Genomic DNA, 17,893 nt, shown 5'->3' on the forward strand with positions numbered 1-17,893 from the left:
ATAGTGATCTATGGTGGCAAGGTAGGCAGTGCTACCACATTTGACTTGGAGGGGGTGAATCATTGGATTCTCACCAGCCCCAGGGACTTTGGTAGACAATCATCAAGGTGACTTGGTCCTCCTGCCAAACCCCGAATCCCACAGCTCCAAATGTCACCAAGCCATTGCGTGGTAGGCCAGGATGACTTCCCTCAACCCTTTCTGTAATGGTCAGAAGAAAACAAGGAAGCCACAGAAAATGTAGTTCTAAAACATCATCATCCACATCTAAAGTCTTTAGCCCCAGTTCCCTAAAAGTTCTCTTATCTGCCAGCCAAGTCCAAAGTCTCCTAGGGAGGCAGGCCCCAGCCTATGCCCTGCTCTTCCTAAATTCAAAGCTTTTCCCTAAGGGGATTATCTATCCTCCTGCACTCCTTCAGTCTTTAAGTGTTTCCTCTCCTCCTCCCCTCTCTTTCTAGAATGAATTGGGTCTGGCTTACATAGACCCCAGACCTCTCCCAGGTGCCTCAGAGAGAGTAGTTAATTAGAGTCAGCTGCTTGTGATTTCTTTTCCTCCTCTTCTCCCCAGGAGACAGTTCACACTGTTACATGGGAGAGGAGTGCAGAAAGAGGGGGTGGGAAGTGCAAAGAGCATTGCACAGTGAATTGGGGGGGGGAGTATGGGTATGAGGGCTTTAGCAGTACTGGAGCAATGGGATGTGGAAAAGGAGCACAGGGAGAGAAACAAATGGGAAAGATCATTCAAAAGAAGAGAAAAGCTGGAGAAGGCATTGCTAGGAGGGCTTGTAGGAGAGTGAGCAAAGCAACGGGGGCCCTTTGTGAGAGTTATCAGCCAGCCTGGACAGGCCAACCATTTCCAAATGACTTTGTGCAGAGGAAGTGTGTAAGCAGCATGCTTGCTGGCTGGAAAAAAGAATCTGTTGATTGTTGAGGAAGAGGACTGGAAATGGCTAGAAAAGCCAGCACAGGAGATTTTTCCTGACTGGTATCTTTTGATATCAGACATTGCTTTGAAGTGAGAGACGTCACAGTACATCTCTGTAGTGGTGTGTCAGAGCCAAGGCGTCACACCTGGCCAAAGCACCTCCAGCTTACTGCAGGAGTGGATCAATGACTTGTTAAAGCATCATTGAACTCAGCATGAAGTGCTGCTGCTGAATAAGCTTTCTAAAGTAGGTCCTACAAAAAGTAATATTTCTGTTTACTCGTAGAAGCAATAGTTGATTTTTTTAAAAAAAGCAGTTAGATGTTTAGAATCCAAAAGGCAATTTGGTGATAGGTATCATTTTGGACATAAACAGCCTGAGAGTGGCTCTTGATAGTGGCTCTTGATAGTGCATTGAAAAAAGTGATAGCTATGAACAATAGCTACAACTGGTGAAATCAGTTCGTCCCTTCAGCCTTGTAGCCTGGCTTCCAGGCTTGCAAGGACATGAGATCATAGCATCATCCTATTAAGAACATGGTGAGAATGCTAAATCCTATTCAGAGCAATGGAAAGCAAAAGGATTATGCTCAGTAACTGTCATTCAGAGTTTAATATCTTGAGCTTTTATCCGTGTTTGCACAGCAACCAGCACAATTAGTCCCCATTATATAATTTTTATTTTAGTTATAATATGCAGGCAGTTTGGGCTAGTCACAGTCAGGAAACATAAGTTCTGTTCCTGCCACAGATCTATTACATGACTTTGGGAGAGTCACTTCACCTCTGTGTGTTTCTGGATTTTGTATGTTATTTCTCTTTTAGATTGTAAACTCCTCAGGGCAGGATCTGTTTCTTATGGTGGGTTTGTGAAACACTTAGTACAATGTTGGTTAGAGCCCCTACGTGTTACTGTAATATAAATAACATTATAAAGAGACAGAGTTTTGTTACATATCACAACTCATGCAAATATAATATCCCTTTCATTTAGAAAGCTAAAAACCAATGCTCAGATGCCACATGGAAGACATATTTGAGGTGAAATCCTGGTTCCACTGAAGTCAATGGGAATTTTGCCATTGACGGCATAGGATCAGGATTTCTCCCTCAATGTAGATTCAGAGGAAGATAACTTGATGGAGTAGCTACGGAGGTAAAGTAGGCAAAAAGATGCAAGGTCAGCAGATGGTTACATACAGCTACATAAATAGTCTTACATTCAAGGCATAAGGAGAAAAGGGCTCAATGATCTGCTTCATTTTAAACTCAAGATATCTTTGCTTTTGTACTTTTAAGGTGCAAAATAAGCTGTTGTAGCGTAAGTTGTGTGCTTGTTTTCATACACTGTAACAGTTTTCCTGATGTGCTCCCAAACGAGCAGGGGACTGGTGACAGGAAAAACAGGCTGCCCCACGTATGCCCCCTGCTTTGATTAATTAAGTTTCGCACTAATAAGAAAACAGGGTTATGGATAATCAAATAAATCCATTAAGCCTACTTAAAGCTGCAGTGCTGACAGTCATGACTTTCCACTGGTGGGCATTCATGCCAAATGTTAATGCACAATGCTGATGACCATACAGTATTAAATGCTAATGAACGTCATTTTGAATGCAAGTGGTTTGTGACTGGAAAAATGTCTCCAGCGAATTAAGTATTTATAAAATTAAACTTTAGTAAAGCAACTTCCTGCTCCTGCTACATGTACCTTCCCCCTCAACTTTTCACTACACCAAAAGGGTCTGTAATATAGGCAGATGCTCTTTGTTTCCCACATTTCTAGTGGGAAATGAAAGGGGGGTGGTGAGAGCAAGCACTTATGTGAAAGACAAACAATTGCCTAGCTTTGCAGGAAATGATCATATAACCAGCAGAAGAGATTTAAGGGAGGAGAAAACATTTCCTGGGGCTGGAAATTATTAAATGTTTAGAGCAGAGGAGCAGACAGTGGTTTAGAGGGGGGAATTTTCCTTTATTTCCCCCTTAAAAATAGGCTAGGAAGGACTACATGTTTACTGGTAAATATGGATTTCACCATACACACGCAAACCAATGAAAAAATATTTCCATTGATGATGATCGAAATTTACAAATAGGCCAAGTAAGAAAAATGCTGCTTGAGAAACTGAGTTTGATTGAAGGCTGTTTACTTTGAATATTTTGACATATGTTGACAATTTGTGTTTTAACCGTTATAAAGATTTACCTTTTAGAATCTCAGTGTCTACAGTCACTAACTGTGAAAATTTAGATTGATTAAAAAACTAAAAAAATGCTTAAAACCTATAATGTTCTGCACCCATGAAAATTTAAAAAGATAAAAATTGAAAAAAAATGCTTAAAAATAAACATTGATATTATTTATCAAAATTATAAACAAAAGTCAAATTCTGCCAGCCATTCAAATAAATGTCAGAAGTAGCACATCTGGTGAGTATTAATACAAAAATTGACATGGCATGTATGTCTGTTTGATTGCATAGATATCTAAAACCTTTGTCACTGGTGATCCTGAAAAAGACTGCAAACCTTGGACTGAAATAATTGACAAACACGTTTGTGTTTCAGCTAGTAATGGATCACTTCACATTAAGCTCTCTGAATGGTCATCAGAACAGGTCGCTGAGGAGTAGTGTTGATATGCAAAGTATCAGGAAGTTGTTTACTGTACTTTGGATCATAACCACCTCCTGTTTAAATCAGTGGAGAGCCTTTCATTCAGTGGGAGTTGAATCAGACCTTTGGTGATTAATTATTGTGTCCGCTGATAGTTTTGAAAAGCTAAAAAGACCAGATAATATTAACGATGGGATTTTCAAAAGTACTCAGTGAAGGTTTAAATCTGCTCCCACTGACTTCAATGTTCATTTGATTCCCAATTCCTTCTAATATACGGGTTTTAAGGGTGGGATTTTCAAAGCACTCCATTTTGGCTTAACTCTGTTCCCCTCCATTTCTCCAAGCCCTTGTCCTTTGACCACTTTGTACTGAGTGGAGACAGAGACTAGAGAGTGCAGTTTCTATTCACTGTCCAGTGGGAAAATCTCTTTAGTGTAGATGGCTCATGCAAGGTTCTGGGCTGAATTTCACCCCAAATACAAAGAAGTGTGTATTTTTGGTGAGCTCTGGGGAGTAACTGAGTGAACTTGCAGATATCACCCTCCAAAGACGGAGGAGTTATCATCTCTGTATGTAAGTGGGTGTCAAAAGAAGGAAATATCACCATGGGGGGGTGGGGCGGGGAAATACTGTTCCATGACTTGACCATTGCTTAGCCTTGTAACAGTTCCTTTTGCATTCTCACATGTACAAACAGGGATCAGCAAAAAAAAGAAAGACTTATCAAAGCAGTTGAAAAATATAAGAAGGAACGTGTACGGATAGTTTCTGCCCCCAAATTGAACTGCAGGAGTGTTTCCATGGGACAGCAAAAAGTAAGCATATTCCTTGCCAGCTGTTGTTGTAGGATCTGAGTACATTTGCATTGAGATGGCATTGAAGTGCATGAAAAGCAGACACACGCTTTCTCTCAAATGGCTGTAGTCTAAAAGATATGTAGTGCAGTAGTAAATGCAATTTTATTACCTATGGGTTCTTTGTGTTTTAATCAATCAACTGTATTGTAATTGTTTAACACAGTTATTAAATCAAGGCTAATGTTTGATTTAAGTTTGGGGAACAAACTAAAAAAAAACACCACCCAAAGCCCCTTTGCTACTCTCACGCTGAATAAAGCTAAACCACGCTGACGGAAGATTTGACACAAGCTGCAATACACTGCCTTTAGTCATGTCTGATGATAGCTACACATTATGCCTACTGCAACCTACTCATCTCACTATTCTTATCCTTACTTGGCCTCCCCATTGACAAAATAGGTCTTCCTAGAATACGTTTGTTCATTTGAACCAAGGTGTCTTAATGTACAGCAAAGGAAAGATACTTAAGCCCTGGAGCAGGTTATCTAAAAAGGTTGTAGAATTCCCGACGCTGGAGGTTTTTAAGAACAAGTTAGAGAAATATGTGTGAGGGGTGATCTAGGTATGTGTAATGCTACCTCAGCACTTGAGATCCCATCCAGCCCTACATTTCTATGATTCTATGAAGTATGATACAAGAAAAGGCTATTGCATTTTTTGTGTATGCTATGGAAATGACTGACATTTAGCTCTTTTGAAAATGTATTCTTACAAAACTAGTCCTTCCTGACAGCAGTCATGAAAAGTACCTCGTTAATGTTTTACAAGTGAATTATTTCAAATGATTCTTTAACATGTAATGGCATGTCATTTTTGTTTTCCAACTTTGATATTGACCCATCAGCCCCAAGGATCAATGCAAAGTGATCAGTTAAAAATTCTCATCCATAATATTTAACTAGAATCTCCCTTACTAGAAACGAAGAGCTTGGCTATACTCGAAACTTCAAAGCGCTGCCGCGGCAGCACTTTGAAGTGTGAGTGTGGTCGCAGGGCCAGCGCTGGGAAAGAGCTCTCCCAGTGCTGCATGTACTCCACCTCCTCATGGGGATTAGCTTGCAGCGCTGGAAGCCACACTCCCAGCGCTGCGGCACTGTTTACACTGGTGCTTTACAGCGCTGTATCTTGCAGTGCTCAGAGGGGTGTTTTTTTCACACCCCTAAGCGAGAAAGTTGCAGCGCTGTAAAGCGCCGGTTAGCCAAGGCCTAAGCTGGTTACTTCTGATCCTACTCTCGGTAGACATGGAGAACAGTTGAACAGCTGATTCAGAGACAAAAGCTGTCCTGGTTTCAAGTGTAATGTGCTTTTAGAGCAATTGATAACATAATGAGGCTTCATGGGACATAGCTAAAGGAGAGTGCAAAAAATTGAATCATGTTATAAGGTATCATTTATTTAAACGGGATATGGGAGCTATTGAGAAGTGAGAAATTTGAGGAATCTAGCATGATCACCGTCGTCTTTATAACAACCTTTATATTTGAAGTTTGTTTTGTACAATCATAGCCTTCTCTTCTCCAGACTAAACATGCCCTATTCTTTCAATCTGTCTCTATAGGTCATGTTTTCTAAACTTCTGATCATTTTTATTGCTCTCTTATGAGCTCTTCCCAGTTTGTTCACATCCTTTGATGCACAAAACTGGACACTGTACTTGGGGCTCACCACTGCCGAATAGACCAGGACAACTACCTCCCTTCTCTTACATACAACACTCAGCATCATACTATTGACTCATGTTCAGTTTGTGATCTGCTACAATCCCCAAATCCTTTTCAGCATTACTACTTCCTAGCCACTTATTTCCCATTTTATATTTGAGCATTTGATTGTTCCTTCTTAAATGTAGTACTTTGCAATAGTCTTTATTTAATTTCATCTTGCTGATTTCAGACCAATTCTCCAATTTGATCAAGATCATTTTGAATGCTAACCCTGTCCTCCAAAGTTTTTGCATCTCTCCCAGCTTAGTGTTGGCCATAAAGTTTATAAGTGTACTCTCCACTCCTTCATACAAGTCATTAAGGAAAATATTGAACAGTTCTAGACCCAAGATTGACTCCTCTGGGACCCCATTTGATATGTTCTCACAGCTGGAACCATTGATGATTACTCTTTGAATACAATCTTTCAATTAGTTGTGCCATTCACCATACAGTAATTTCATTATTTCAGGAAGAAATGAAGACAAATAGAATTTGCTTAATCTGGCTACGTGTTTGTTAACTGTCAATTACCGCAGCATGCAGAGACTTATGTCACTGTGGGTAGGTGCTGTGAAATCTTCCATACCAAACTCTGCTAAAGGACCTCACTTCTGACCTGCAAGCCCCCTACTTTCTACTATCAGTCCCTGACGCTGTCTTGAGCAGAAATTGCTCAGCCAGCGACACTGTGAGGTTCAGGTTTTCTTAGACGGTTTGGGGGTTTTGTTTGTTTGTTTGTTTGTGGTATGACAAATGTTTTCCTGGAGCTTGTATGAAATAAGGCTGGGTGTCTTTCTGGAAGATATGCTTTAGTCTGAACACAAGGGTAACTGGGTGAAATTCTATGGCCTGTGTTGTACAGTAGGTCAGACTTGATGATCTGATGGTGTTCCCTGGTCTTAAAATCTTCATATCTATGGCCTTGGCTACACTCACACTTTACAGCGCTGCAACTGGGGTGTGAAAAAACACCCCCCTGGGCGCTGCAAGATACAGCGCTGTAAAGCGTCAGTGTAATCAGGGCAGCAGCGCTGGGAGCACGGCTCCCAGCGCTGCACGCTACACCCGTAAGGGATGTGGTTTACATGCAGCGCTGGGAGAGCTCTCTCCCAGCGCTGCTGCTCTGACTACACTCACACTTCAAAGCGCTGCCGCGGCAGCGCTCCTGCAGCGCTGCCGGGGCAGCGCTTTGAAATTCCAGATGTAGCCATACCCTATGACAATTATGTAAGAGGCAAGCACACTTGACAGATGAAATCCTGACCTCATTGAAGCCAGTGGCAAATCTCCCATTGACATCAGTAGGGCCAGGATTTCACTATTTATGTTTAGAGCAATCAGACAGCATACGACTTCCTATTTGAATCCAAACATTGGGGACCAGTAGTGCTAACACCTGCATGTGTATATAAGGCAGAGAGTGGATGATGCAGTCTCAGTGGATTCTGTTTTGGTAGAGAGTCTGTAAGCTTGGTTCCAGGGGGCATCAGTTCCACAAGCGGGAATACACAGAAGCCCGTGGAGATGAAAGAGCCTTTCTCCCCTTCCGATCCCTCTTCTTGAGCCAGGCCCAGCATACCAGGAGCTCTTGAGCTGAGGGAGAACAGTGACTCTCCAGAGCTAATGTTACTACCAACCTTAACCTCCATAAAGGGCATGGAGTTGGGGGCAAGGCCATGACCAGGTGTAAGGGTGGAACAGCAGCTTTGCTTCCTTTGCAGTCCCCAGAGCTTTGAAAATCATTGTGACCCAAGACCTTTCAGAGCTCCTGCTGGGGCAGTGAGCCTCCTCTTAATCATTCTTAAACAGAATACTATGGTGAAATCGATTCTTTAGAGACACTCTGTCTTTGGTAAGCTTTGGCATTTGTGTCTCAACTGTTTTGTTCTCTGAACTGCAGTGGCTGGATAAGAGTCGCCTGTATTTGGCACCAAGTGGGAAAGTCTGCTTCGTGACTCAGGAAGAACAGCGCTCACCTGTACCCTTTCAGAAGCCCCCCTCAAGAATTCGATCACCAGTTTTAACTGTGAGAGAAACTATTCGAGACATGGTTCAGCAAGCTTTGTCTCAGACTCCTGTTCACAGATCTAATATGCTCAAACTATCCACTACACCACATAGCCAGGCTCACCTGTGTGCAGTGGTTTGCAGCAGGAAGCTGACATTTCAAGACCCTCAGAAGAAAACATACAGTGGCGACCTTCTTGACAACCATCTGATTGGTTCACAGAAAAAAACCAGCCTTTTGCCCCCCAAATTTTAAAGACATCAAGTCAATCATTTCTTTCAAAGTACAGGTATTATAATCCTCCCCACAAAATGAAGAATATCTCACCCGGAAGACCATCTCTTAGATCAATTGGAACATACAGTGTAAGGCCAAGAGAATTATGCAGGTAAAATACTGGAAGAAAAGGGGTACTTCTCCATTCTGTTTGCACATTAATGCTAAAAATTAATTGATTTCATTCCCAAGAAAATCATTTAAAACTGCAGTCATCTTTGCTGAGCATTTTCCATTTAATCTTTCAGCTCTGTAGAAGATGCACATCTGAGATCTGATGCAGATTACTCCACGCGGCATCCAGTTAAGGTTATTGTACCCAATTTGGTATGAGGTGAAAGTATATGTCAGCAATATTCAGAGACAAAAGCTGACCTGGTTCCGAGTGTAATGTGCTTTTAGAGCAATTGATAACATAATGGGGCTTTATGGGACATAGCTAAAGGAGAGTAACAAAAAATTGAATTATGTTATAAGGTGTGATTTATTTAAACAGGATATGTAAGCTATTGAGAAGTGAGAAATTTGAGGAATCTAGCATGTTAGGCTAGATAATGACATAGGTGTGTGTGGTTACAATAGAAACAGCTAAAATAACTGAGTTCTTTGGAAAACACAAATTAGGTTCTGAGGTATATAAAAATAATAGCTCGATATATTCCAGCACCCTGAGCTCTTTAGGCAGGGAATGAGTGTGAAGGCCTATTCATGTGTGAAACTAGACTAATATAGTTAGTTATCAGATGGGAAAATGCACAATTCCGTTTCTCAGTGCTGTTTTCTTGCTCTCAAACTATATCCTATATTTATTTTGCTTTTGAAATGTCAAAGCAATAGGGAACAAGAAGTCTGAAACCATCTTGCAGAGCTTCCCCTATTTCTTTTCCATTTGGCCAGTCTTGAATATTACAAAGGCAGTGGGGACTCCAAGTACTCTGAAGAGTTCCTAAGGGTCTTCAAAGACAGCAAGAGTGACCCCAAATCAAAAGCCAAGTGTATCTACAGTATCTGTAATGGAATGTATCTTATTCTCTACCATGATGATGAAAAAAGAATTCACAGCTAGGAAGGAATTCATGGAGCTCTGCGAAATGAGAAACATTTACTGGATTTGGTTTCTTAACCATTAGAGCAAGGACTGGTATTTTTAGTAAATGCTTCTAGATCCTTGTGAGACAATAACATTGTATGCATCTTGTAATGTAGTGGTTAGGTAAGACTGATGAGTGGAGATGTGCTGGTAAACAAAGCCACTCTAATGGTAAGTTACACAGCTTCACACAGTGGGCAGTTGTTCTAGTGCAGGGATATAAAAAATGCAGCATCTCATCCATCCTGCAATATGATGAAGGTGCTTTATGCATTGGATTGGACCCAGATGCCGTGATTGTCTGAGAATGCACAAGCCCATTCTGCTCAAAGCAAAGTTTTCTCTTATCCTAGCTGGCCAACATCCCCCATTACTAACCATCCTTTCTCTGAACTCCCTCAGCCCTGCTGACCTCCGGATGCTCTCCAACCTTAAGATTAGGAGCCCAGAAGCACTCGATAGAAACATTAAGCACACAGGAATGCAGTGGAGTTTGGGCCTTTCAATATCCCTAATCCAGCAGCCAAAACCTTCCTGCATCCTCCTTAAACTCAACCCCGCTCCCAACTGCTAAGCCCTTGTGCACCTTCCGGTGGGAGATATGTCCCATACAACCCCCTTCCTCATTAATGTTTTGCGTCTGCCTGTCATGGATCCAAAGGATTGGTGCTATGGCTCCAGCTTTGGAACGGTATCTGGGAGGACCCCTTCAGTGAGCCAGACCCGCTAGAGGTCTCACTCTTCCTCCAGGGGAAACCACATGGCTTCACTACCTCCCTAAGCTGGACCTCTTGTCCTTCAGCACCCCTGCTTCACATTGTGAGCTCTGTTCAGCAAGTCCAGCTGAGGCAGACCCCTGAGGGAGACTTGTACAATCTTAGGGAGCCAGGCACCTCTGCCAGTATCTGCAGGGACACTCAGCCAGCATTATCAAACAGTAGGGTTTGTTAGTCGGCTGGAAACACAGCATTGGAAGTCCTTGGTTAGCACAGAGAAAAGAAAGTGATAGCATAGTCCATCTTGGTCAGCACAGAGCTCAAAGCCCTGTCCCTCTGACCTCTCTTTGTCCTAGTTCAGGCGTGTGCCAGAAACGCTCAGCAGCCAACTCTTACCCACCATCCCTAGCACCTCCCAGTCCTTTGTTCTCCAGATGGGTAAACAGAGTTGGCCTTCTTGAAGTGAGGTGGACCATCCATGGTTGTTGGTTGCCAGATATCAAAGTCCCGCTGAGTAGGGTTGCCATTGTCTCCTCAAAAGCTCCTTTGATATGGGGGCCAAACCCTAGACAGCTAGGAGCCATTCATGCCTGAGTCTCTGAGCCTTTATGGAAACTAAACAACCCATTCTATTCCCTAGGTAACACTGCAGCACATAGGGCAAACTGAGGCACACATTGGCTTCATTAAAAAAATACAAAAATTCCCACTTTCTCACACTCTCTTTTATAGAAAAAGAAATGTATTTTAGGATGCTTCTTGGAAGAAGTCTTGAAATTATTTTAGTAAACTCCTCAACTTTTCTCCATTCCTCAGAACCTGCCATTTCTATTTATTGTATTGCTTGTGTCCTTCATATCAGGAGGTCAGACTAGATGATCACATTGGTCCCTTCTGACCTTAAAGTCTATGAGGTTGTATATGTTTGTTTCTATATCTGCATACACACATTCTGCTTTAAAGGATATATTTCCCCTGTACTTTGCTCATACTGATTATTGGTACCAGGGGGCTTCATGTGCTACTGGGTCATCTACTGTGTTTGATTTGGCCTGTTGCTTCATTGTGCTGCTGTGTAAAAGCAGCAGAACTGTAGTGATCTTATATGTGTTTCAAGCCCAAATAGTTTTCCCTTGACTATTTCATTGGGACTATAAAATGTTAATACAGAGGTATTAAAGAATCTTATTTCTCTTCATCTGAAAATGATAGGAACATGAATTGTGGTTTATGAAGCCTCAAACACCTCATTCTCTAAGATCACAATTTAAGGAGAAGTAAGTGAATTATTTGTTCTCCCTTTCAATTATTTTTATTATATGTTGAAATATTTAAAGTAAGAAGCTAACAGAAAATTGAAACCATATCACCAGAGCTTGTTTAACCACCAGGAAACAGGTACACTACAGTAAGCAGAAGTGACAACACAGATGATACAGATTTTTGTCACATAGGTGGGGGATTATTTCACAGTAACCATACCTCGAGACGTTGCTGTTATTTTTCTTAAATAGGTTATACATAAAAGGCGAAGATTTTTCATAGTAATATTTGTGTGTCCAACTTTAGATACTTTAAAGAAGCTTGATTTTCAGAAAGTGCAAAGCACCCTGCCTCTGAAAATCAGGTCCCAGGTCTTTCAGGTTGGGCAACCAAAAGTGGGGACACCCAAAAATCCATAGTCACTACTAAAATCTTGACCAAATTCTTTATTAGAAACGTCTTATAATCACCATGAATGCCAGCCAAATAAGAACTGTTCTTCAGTAAATGTTTTCGTCCGCAGGATTGCTCAGTAAAACCAGTCCTTAAAGAAGAGATGCAAATAAAACAAAGCATCTCTTTTGAATGTTAAAATCAGTGGTATTGGGATTGCAGTAAGAGAACATTGAGAATGGCCCAGAAAAAGCACCGTGCTAAGATAAGGATGAATAATAAAGGAATGGGGTGGAGACCACTGACTAGCATGAACTGCTCTCCGGGAAGAGCAAGGGTCAAAGAAAGAAAGGCCTATATCTCAGAGCAACCAGCATATTTACAATCCTTGCAAATAGGAACAATTGGCAGACAGCAAGCCCTCCATACAGGAGTAGGGACATCCCCAAAAGATCTCTGTTTTCCTGTCTGTATCTCTGGGAAAGGGTGCATTGTCCATGCTCTGAGTTGGCACATAGGCTTACTTTACTAGACACCTTTGAACTTTTGTTAACATTTTAACAAAGCCTCTTAAGGTTTGTCTCTCTTTACAACAAACTGGTCAGCGCAGACAAGGATAATATGGTGATCAGCATGAACTCTGCTAACTTGACTCCTCAACGCTGTATTGAAACACAATAAGATTTCCTAATGAAGACAAACCTTTAAAATGCAATCAGTAGTAAAAAATGAAAGACACCTTTGTTGAAATGAGGTCACACTCATTAGTACTGTAAGTTGGTTTGTCTTCTGTATACATTAAAAAAGGATGGAAATAAAACACAAAGCCCTATCTTATCTGGGAATATTGATGCTGATGGTCTGTTTCATGTTTGTATAGAGAAGAAGAGTTGAAATACCTTCAATTTCTTCAAGAAGTTACAAATGATATTTTGATTAGACATTGTTACTGCAAGGAGTAAGTACTTGACATTTCTTCCTATTTAGTCATCTGAAAAAATAAATTGTGACTAATTTTATAATCAGTATGAAGTATTGAAGGACTTGTGAAGTTGAAGGTGTCATAAACAGATAGCTAAGGGTTAATGTCTCTTTCACCTGAAGCACCTGACCAGAGGACCAATCAGGAAACCGGATTTTTTTCAACTTTGGGTGGAGGGAATTGTGTGTCTGAAGTCTTTGTTTTCTGGCTGCCTGCTTTCTCTGAGCTTTGGAGAAGTAGTTTCTTTTTTCTAGTCTTCTGTTTCCAAGTGTAAGGACAAAGAGATCAGATAGTAAGTTATATGGTTTCTTTTCTTTGGTATTTGCATGAATATAAGTGCTGGAGTGCTTTGATTTGTATTCTTTTGGAATAAGGCTGTTTATTCAATATTCTTTTAAGCAATTGACCCTGTGTTGTATCATCTTAATACAGAGAGAACATTTGTATGTATTTTTCTTTCTTTTTATATAAAGCTTTCTTTTAAGACCTGTTGGAGTTTTTCTTTACTTCAGGGAAATTGAGTCTGTACTCACCAGGGAATTGGTGGGAGGAAGAAGTCAAGGGGAGATCTGTGTGTTGGATTGCTAGCCTGACTTTGCATTCCCTCTGGGGAAATAGGAAAGTACTTTTGTTTCCAGGATTGGGAACGGAGAGGGGGAGTCCCTCTGTGTAGTTTCACAGAGCTTGTGTCTGTGTATCTCTCCAGGAGCACCTGGAGGGGGGAAGGGAAAAAGGATTATTTCCCTTGGTTGTGAGACTCAAGGGATTTGGGTCTTGGGGTCCCCAGGGAAGGTTTTTCAGAGGGACCAGAGTGCCCCAAAACACTCTAATTTTTTGGGTGGTGGCAGCAGGTACCAGGTCCAAGCTGGTAACTAAGCTTGAAGGTTTTCATGCTAACCCCCATATTTTGGACGCTAAGGTCCAAATCTGGGACGAAGGTTATGACATGGTGTAGCAGCGGTTACGGGATAGACAGAATCCAGAAGCCAGTGGAAATATTGTATTTTTCTTTTCTCTGCTAAGGGCTTTTTAGCAGAGAGAAGCAGTTGGTTTTAAAAGGGAACCAGAGAGAATTTTTTTTTCTGCTCTCTCTCGCAGTTTGTGGCTTGCATGTTAAGGGTCTTTTGTCATGCAATAGCCCTCCCATTAGGAGGCAAGTACCAGCACTTATAGGCATGCAAATAAAGTGGTTTTTCTGGTTTCCCTTCATTGAACATTAGCTAGAGAGAGAAAAGGAAAATTAGCTAAAGGCACTGTTGCTAGGCAGACTTCAGGAGGCAACAGAGAACCTGCAGTTCAGAAGATAAACACCGGAGGGCACCCCAACACAAGAAAACAGGAATCATGACTTCTAAGGCAAAAATTGAGGCCGAAGAACAAATCAAAGAAGCTGAACACAGGCGACAACTGGAAATAAAACAAAAAGAGATGGAGATGAAAGAAAGAGAAGAACAGATCAAAGAGGCAGCCTACCAAAGAGAACTGGCAGCCTTCCAAAGAGAACAGGCAGCCCAAGAGGCAGCACACAAAAGAAAACTAGAAGAAGAAGAGGTGGCCTACCGAAGGAAACAAGCAGAAGAAGAGGCGGCCCACCGCCGAGACATGGAAAAACACCAAAAAGAAATGGAAAAAACACCAAAAAGAAATGGAAAAGCACCAAAAAGAAATGGAAAAACAACAAAAAGAAATGGAAAAACAACAAAAAGAGAATGAAGAGAAGGAAAAACAGAGAAAACATGAACTGGAAATGGCAAAAGCTGGGTTGCATGTGCCAGCCAACCCTAACAACCCGGCGCCCATTATTGCTCCACAGCACAGGAAATTTCCCACCTACAAGGCAGGTGATGACACCGAGGCCTTCTTGGAAAATTTTGAAAGAGCCTGTCTTGGGTACAACATCCCCGAAGACCAGTACATGGTAGAATTGAGGTCACAGCTCAGTGGACCTTTAGCAGAGGTGGCAGCTGAAATGCCTAAGCAGCAAATGAATGACTATAAACTTTTTCTAACCAAGGCCAGATACAGGATGGGGATAACCCCAGATTATGCCCGTCGGCGCTTCAGAACCCAAAAGTGGAAACCAGAGGTGTCATTTCCCAAACACGCCTACTACATTGCAAAAAACTATGAGGCCTGGATAACAGGAAACAACATTCAAACCTTGGAAGAACTGAACCTCCTCATACAAATGGAGCAGTTCTTGGATGGTGTTCCTGAAGACATCACGCGGTACATACAAGATGGAAATCCCAAAGATATCGCTGAGGCGGGGGAGATTGGAGCCAAATGGATGGAACTGGCAGAAAGCAAGAAAGCTACTGTCAAGGGGAACGATTACCCCAGGGGGCACACAGACCATAAACCCTACAACCGAGGACAGCCAAAGACCCCACATACCACCCAAGTAAAGCCACAGATACCCTACCCTTCAACCTCACCAGTCTCCAGTAACTCACCTCGGCCCAGTGACCCATCAGATGGAAGATGCTTTAAGTGTAATGAACTGGGACATATCAAGGCCAAGTGTCCCAAGAACACCATGCGAGTGCAATTCATTACACCACCATCACACCAAAGATCCCCAGGCCCGGATGCCTCTCAAATACCTTTGGAGCAAAGGGAAAATTTGAGAGTGGGCGGAAAGAAGGTTACTGCGTGGAGAGACACGGGGGCACAAGTGTCAGCTATCCACCAATCCTTCGTTGACCCCAAATTCATCAACCCAAAGGCCAAAGTTACAATTTACCCCTTCATGTCACAAGCTGTAGACTTGCCTACAGCTCAACTGCCTGTCCAGTACAAAGGCTGGTCAGGAATGTGGACTTTTGCAGTCTATGACAATTATCCTATCCCCATGCTACTGGGGGAAGACTTGGCCAACCAGGTGAAGCAGGCCAAGAGAGTGGGAATGGTTACACGTAGCCAAACCAGGCAAGCTTCCAGACCCATTCCTGTTCCTGAGCCGTCCACAGAGGCCCCGTCTGTGTTACCAGAGACCCAGACAGAGGTAGTGGACCCAGATTCCATGCCTACCACTGAAACAGCTACAGCATCTCCAGTCCCAGGCCCGGAACTGGAACAACAACCAGCACCAGCAAGTGCAACTACATCTTCAAACTCAACGCCAGAGGGCGCCAGCGAGCCAAAACTGGCAGAAGCAACAGACAGCCATGCCCAAAAGGCTCAGCCAGAGCCTAAAATACCCTCAGGTGCACCAGCGGAGAGCGGTTCACCAGCAACGGAAACAACCCCATCACCTACATCGCTTCCAGAGGGACCAAGCCCAAGTCCACAGTCTGAGGAAGAACTGGTGACCCCAGCCTCAAGGGAACAGTTCCAGACTGAGCAGGAAGCAGATGACAGCCTTCAGAAAGCTTGGGCGGCGGCACGGAGCACCCCACCGCCTCTCAGCTCTTCTAATCGATCCCGGTTTGTTATAGACCAAGGACTTTTATACAAGGAAATTCTTTCTGGTGGACACCGGGAAGAATGGCAGCCGCAAAAACAGTTGGTGGTTCCAACTAAGTACCGGGGGAAGCTCTTAAGCTTAGCCCATGATCATCCCAGTGGCCATGCTGGGGTGAACAGAACCAAGGACCGGTTGGGGAAGTCCTTCCACTGGGAGGGGATGGGCAAGGACGTTGCCAAGTATGTCCGGTCTTGTGAGGTATGCCAAAGAGTGGGAAAGCCTCAAGACCAGGTCAAGGCCCCTCTCCAGCCACTCCCCATAATTGAGGTCCCATTTCAGCGAGTAGCTGTGGATATTCTGGGCCCTTTCCCAAAAAAGATGCCCAGAGGAAAGCAGTACGTACTGACTTTAGTGGACTTTGCTACCCGATGGCCGGAAGCAGTAGCTCTAGGTAACACCCGGGCTAACACTGTGTGCCTGGCCTTAACAGACATCTTTGCCAGGGTAGGTTGGCCCTCCGACATCCTTACAGATTCAGGGTCTAATTTCCTGGCAGGGACCATGGAAAAACTGTGGGAAGCTCATGGGGTGAATCACTTGGTTGCCACCCCGTACCACCATCAAACCAATGGCCTGGTGGAAAGGTTCAATGGAACTTTGGGGGCCATGATACGAAAATTCATCAACGAATTCTCCAATAATTGGGACCTAGTGTTGCAGCAGTTGCTGTTTGCCTACAGGGCTGTACCACATCCCAGTTTAGGGTTTTCACCATTTGAACTTGTGTATGGTCACGAGGTTAAGGGGCCATTACAGTTGGTGAAGCAGCAATGGGAGGGGTTTACGCCTTCTCCAGGAACTAACATTCTGGACTTTGTAAGCAATCTGCAAAGCACCCTCCGACACTCTTTAGCCCTTGCTAGAGAGAACCTAAAGGATGCTCAAGAAGAGCAAAAGGCCTGGTATGACAGACATGCCAGAGAACGTTCCTTCAAGGTAGGAGACCAGGTTATGGTCTTGAAGGCGCAACAGGCCCATAAAATGGAAGCATCATGGGAAGGGCCATTCACGGTCCAAGAGCGCCTGGGAGCTGTAAACTACCTCATAGCATTTCCCAATTCCTCACTAAAGCCTAAAGTGTACCATGTTAATTCTCTCAAGCCTTTCTATTCCAGAGACTTACAGGTTTGTCAGTTTACAGTCCAGGGAGAGGATGCTGAGTGGCCTGACGGTGTCTACTACGACGGGAAAAAAGACGGTGGCGTGGAAGAGGTGAACCTCTCAACCACCCTGGAACGTCTGCAGCGGCAACAAATCAAGGAGCTGTGCACTAGCTTCGCCCCATTGTTCTCAGCCACCCCAGGACGGACTGAACGGGCATACCACTCCATTGATACAGGTAATGCTCACCCAATTAGAACCCCACCCTACCGAGTGTCTCCTCATGCCCAAGCTGCTATAGAACGGGAGATCCAGAACATGCTACAGATGGGTATAATCCACCCATCTACCAGTGCATGGGCATCTCCAGTCGTTCTGGTACCCAAACCAGATGGGGAAATACGCTTTTGCGTGGACTACCGTAAGCTAAATGCGGTAACTCGTCCGGACAACTATCCAATGCCACGCACCGATGAGCTATT

General features: G+C 43.2%; 1 pseudogene; it reads left to right on the forward strand.

Annotated features, from left to right (window-relative positions):
- Nucleotides 1-17,893, forward strand: part of LOC127049827 (spermatogenesis-associated protein 7 homolog) — a 131,209-nt pseudogene that overhangs the window by 81,995 nt on the left and 31,321 nt on the right.

The sequence above is a fragment of the Gopherus flavomarginatus genome, chromosome 4 (genome assembly GCF_025201925.1).
Source record: "Gopherus flavomarginatus isolate rGopFla2 chromosome 4, rGopFla2.mat.asm, whole genome shotgun sequence".
Taxonomy (NCBI): domain Eukaryota; kingdom Metazoa; phylum Chordata; order Testudines; family Testudinidae; genus Gopherus; species Gopherus flavomarginatus.